Source organism: Chrysochloris asiatica, unplaced genomic scaffold, assembly GCF_000296735.1.
Source record: "Chrysochloris asiatica unplaced genomic scaffold, ChrAsi1.0 scaffold00165, whole genome shotgun sequence".
NCBI classification, from domain to species: domain Eukaryota; kingdom Metazoa; phylum Chordata; class Mammalia; order Afrosoricida; family Chrysochloridae; genus Chrysochloris; species Chrysochloris asiatica.
The window spans coordinates 4,366,167-4,371,330 of record NW_006408683.1 but is presented as its reverse complement, the minus strand read 5'-3'; the positions used below and the strand labels follow the sequence as shown (position 1 = coordinate 4,371,330).

General features: G+C 41.5%; 1 protein-coding gene and 1 pseudogene across 1 annotated transcript in view; both read left to right on the top strand.

Moving 5' to 3' along the window:
* The window catches only part of KIF26B (kinesin family member 26B), an 807,257-nt gene that overhangs the window by 586,110 nt on the left and 215,983 nt on the right, over nucleotides 1–5,164 (top strand). The gene's annotated exons all lie outside the window — the stretch shown is intronic.
* LOC102820057 lies at nucleotides 3,085–3,851 on the top strand (annotated as a pseudogene).

Sequence of the window (5,164 nt, the reverse complement as noted above, 5' to 3'; positions counted from 1 at the left end):
GTGACTTGCAGCTTCCTTGTTGTTCTTCAAGGTAGCATAGTATTCCATTGTGTGTATGTACCACAGTTTGTTTAGCCATTCTTCAATTGATGGGCACTTAGGCTGTCTCCATCTTTTTGCTATTGTAAATAGTGCTGCTATGAACATTGTTGTGCGTATAATTGTTTCTTTAAAAAGGATTTTAACAGTCAAATAAAAAACATTTTTCATTGTATTTTCCAAATAAACTAATTTGTATGAAAGTTTCTCAGAGTAACTATTGAAAGCCTAATTTATGACACTGAATGAAATAGTTTTATTTGAAGCTGAGGATTAAAGTAACTTCATGGCAGTAAACAGATGAAAAAAAGGAAGCCCAGAATGAATGTTCTCTCTAGATTAAAAACAGAATCATTAAGACTTCATCTTGAGTGAGAATCACACACTCAACTTGCATCTGAAGTCAGTTTAAATAACAGACTTATAAGGTCTCTACCAATATTTTTCATTGTAATATTCTGTTTTATGATGATCAGCAGCATAACATTCTTAAAATGTCACAGCATAAAATAAAGCAACACATACACACTAGTAGCTTCATGACTACAACCCGTTTTAGTTAGGTTGGCTTACCTGAAAATTACTAGAGCTTTCCCTTAGATCCAGTCAGAGACCTCCTCTCCCAAAGCTGGACAAGTAAAATCTGCTCCAAACTTAGAAGTAACCCTTGCATCGAGGGTGGGTACTAACTTTTAAAAGAATGCTTTGTTAGTCATAATGTTCAATATATAAAAACAGCAACAGGGTCTATACATAATAAGCCACAGGTATACTCAGGAAAGGTCCAGCTTGATCTTTAGACATGACATTCTTCATCTGACTTACACATGTTTGATTTCTTGACTGCTGCTTCCATGAGTGTTGATAGTAAAGTGTAGAGGACTTAAAATAATGATGAAAATCAAAGACCACAGCCATCAGTATGGGTTGCACATCAATGTAAATAAAACAAAAATCCTCATCACTGGGCCAATAAATAACATCAAAATAAATGGAGAAAAGATTGAAGTTGTCAAAGATTTCATTTTGCTTGCTCATGGAAGCAGCAGTCAAGAAATCAAATGACATATTGCATAAGGCAAATCTGCTGCACAGGACCTCTTTAAAGTGTTCAAGAGCAAAGATGTCAGTTTGATAACTAAGATGCATCTGACCCAAGCCATGGTACTTTCAATAACCTCATATGCATGTGAGAGTTGGACAGTGAATAAGGAAGACTGTAGAATACTTGATGCACTTGAGTTACGGTGTTGGAGAAGAATATTAAAAGTACCACGAACTTCGAGAAAAACAAATAAATCTGTGTTGGAAGAAGTACATCCAGAATGTTCTTTAGAAGCCAGGATGGTGAGACTTCATTTCTTATACTTCAGAAATATTATCAAGAGGGACCAGTCCCTGGAGAAAGGGCATCTTTCTCGGTAAAGTGGGGCATTTCCAAACAAGAGATCGATTGGTACAGTGTCAACCTCAATGGGCTCATTCTTAGTGATTGTGAGGATGGCACAGAAATGGTCAGTGTTTCGTTCTATTGTGCATAAGTTTGCTATGAGTTGGAACTGACTCAATGGCACCTAACAACAGACTGGGTTTTAAATGAACCATCATGTATGTGGGAATCTCACTAACATTAAGAAAGAAGACTCAGGATTGAAACGTGTTCTTTGGACCCTGAGATTTCTGCACACAGAACCTCCTTAGTCCAGTACAAAAATCTGTGACATGGAGAATAGCTGAGGTGCAGCAGTAGAACCAATAGCCAGAGCACCAGACAGAGTGCTTGGTGTCCCAGCCCATGGATGAAGTAAAGCTGAGTACCTTTGGGCAGGATGCTCACTTGTGGAGTATGGTGCTTCCAGGCATTTAAATGGGGAGCTACGTTTGCTGGCTCATGGAGCTGAGTGCCATTTGGGTTGAGGCATATAGCAAAGTGAAGTGTTCTTTGAGCATTTATCAGCAACACAAAAAGAGCTTTGTAAGATTGTCAGAGAGAGGCCAGCCTGCCTTCAGGGATGACTGATAAGAGGCTGTCTTCACAAAAGAACAGTGTTCTGAGCATTTCTGATCCTCAATTATAACCTGTTAAGTTCCCTAATAAATCCTAGAACTGTGAGTAGGGTGTCTTAAGTTCTGTGTGGCATTGCAACAAATTATCAAACCCAGCTGAAAAGTAGAGAGTGCTGTGGTAGGGATGGCTGGAAGCAGAATTGGTGAGAGCGATTGGACGTGGAGGTATGGCTGAACTCAGCCTCATAAGAATCTGCCCTGCACTCATGCTGAATTTGATTCTTCTGCCCTCTCGTGAAGTCAGAGGAGGTCAGATATGCTGTCTCCACATCACTTTCTTAAAGCAATTAATGAGTCAAAGGAGCTTACATTGTATTTCACTGATATTGCTCGTATATAGTGAAGCCTGTGAGAGCTCGAACTTAGCAGGACTACCTTGTTTTTCTCATTCTCACAGTTTTCCACTTTTCACAGGATGCAGCATTGCTTTAGTATTGCTCATTTAGATGGAAAATATTTGAGTCTTCCTTCTCTGAAAGGTTTCTGCTTTACACAGGTTCTGACATTCATAAGTTTTACTGTGTAGATAAAAAAAAAAAAGGCCTATTGTGTTGTAGCTACTACAATGTAGGGGACAGTACTCAGGAGTTCATTGGCCACATCACTGAGTGAGAAGAGAGAGGTTTATTAGGGTCGCCATAAACTCTCTAAGCCTTCATGAAAATACGTGATTGTTGTTGAGGCTCAACCACTCCTGTGCTATAAATGCTGGGTCCTCTTCCTTGGGAACCCCAGATGGTCTAGTGTGGAGGTCTGTGTGCTATCTGTTGGAGTGGATCCATATTACAGCCACTCATGCTGATACTCTTGTGCTTTTCTGAAATTCTTCTATGAGCAGTGCAGTTCAAGATCAGTGATTTGGTAGAGTCCTCAGAGTTGTGATTTAAAAATAGATTTACTGACCGTGGCTGTGAGAACTAGAACTGGCACAGCCACGATTGCCCGGCCGGGAACTTGAGCCAAACTGTCATCATCAGAATGTCAGGCAAAGACCGAATTGAGATCTTTCCCTCGCGAATGGCACAGACTATCATGAAGGCTCGATTGAAAGGCGCCCAGACAGGCCGGAACCTCCTGAAGAAAAAATCTGATGCCTTGACGCTTCGATTTTGGCAGATCCTAAAGAAGATCATAGAGACTAAAATGTTGATGGGTGAGGTGATGAGGGAAGCTGCCTTTTCCCTTGCATAGTATTTTCCCTTGCATAGTATCCCGAGGCCAAGTTCAGAACCGGGGACTTCAGCACCACAGTTATCCAAAATGTGAATAAAGCCCAAGTGAAGATTCATGCTAAAAAAGATAATGTAGCAGGTGTTACTTTGCCTGTGTTTGAACATTATCATGAAGGAACAGACAGCTATGAACTGACTGGTTTAGCCAGAGGTGGGGAACAATTGGCAAAAAAGAGGAATTATGCCAAAGCAGTGGCACTCCTAGTGGAACTCGCTTCGCTCCAGACCTTCTTTGTTACTTTGGATGAAGCTATTAAGATAACGAACAGGTGTGTCAATGCCATTGAACATGTCATCATTCCCCAGATTGAACGAACCCTTTCTTACATTATCACAGAGCTGGATGCGAGAGAGTGAGAAGAGTTCTATAGGGTAAAGAAAATACAGGAGAAGAAAAAGATTCTCAAGGAAAAATCTGAGAAGGACTTGGAGCAGCACAGAGCAACTGGAGAAGTGACAGAACCTGCAAAGCTTCTGGCTGAGGAGAAGGATGAGGACCTTCTGTTTGAATAGCCTCTCCCTTATCTGTCTGTCTGTTCAGAAATCCTAACTCTGGCTCCAATTCAATTCAGTGTGTAGGGTTGGTATGTGTGCCTATTTATTTATTTTGGGCCTAAGAATCTCACTGGTGTTAAAATGTCCCGGATTGGGAAGTTTAGAGATTACTTCTGCAACCTCACAGTTCAGCCATGATATCAGAGATGTATAGAATTTAGGATTTGCCACATGGAAGTTACCAACACTCCATTTTCATCTGTTACAAGTGATCTGCATACCAAGCTTATTAGGAAATGCCACCAGAGAAGAAACATCAGTGGTCTCAGGCTGTGTACCACCACTGTGCACCCCTTGTTCCTGCCACCATGCACCTAGGCACTCTTGTCTGATAGTGCTACAGCTGTCTTTGTGTGGCTGTGGCACTTCTCTCCAAGTTTTATGAATACCTTCACTTTTCTTTCCTTGCATGACAGGCCTGTCCTGTCTATCGTCGGAGTTCTGTCAATTTAAATGTGACTATGGTCTAAGCAAAGTAAAGTGATTTAAAAAAAATAGATTTACTTGTCTGACCAGATCACCTTTTAGTCTAATATGCAACAGCTAGGTATGGCGCTGCAGGATAATGCACTGGACCACAAGGTTGGTTTGAACTGTGAGGTCAGCGGTTCAAACCCACCAGACACTCCTCAGAAACCCTATACAGGGTTGCTATGAGTTGGAACTGACTCGAAGGCACTTAACAACAGCCACAGACCCCTTATCCTCTGTTCTCAATTTTAATCCCTCTTTCTCTTATACAGTACTGTTTTTCTAATTCAGTGTCAGCTTAATTTAACCTCTATTAAAACATATGGGGAGCACAGTGGCTATGTACAATAAGCACTTGACTGAGAACCACAAGGTCAGCGGTTAAAGGCCAACAGCTGCTCCATGGGAGAAAGATGAAACTTTATACTCCTGCAAAGATTTGCCAGTTCAGAAATCCAAATACATGGTCACCATGAGTCAGAACTGACTCGATGGCACTTAACAGCAAACAATGCTGTATGAAAGAAAAGGACAGTATTTTTTTTTTTTTTTTAATGCTTTATTGTGAATTATGTGATAGTTCACATGGGAGGACATCAGCTTCACATTGACCCCGTCGCACATCGTTTCCTTGCCATGGTCACAATCCCCTCCATGCTTCATCGACCAACCAAAGGGTATACCCCACAAGCCTGCCCCCCTGTCGTCCACACACTGCCCCTCTCCCTCTCCAGGTCCAAAGTCTCCAGCTGCTCCATGTCATCGTCTCTGCCCTATCCCTGGCATCACTGCTTCTCTGG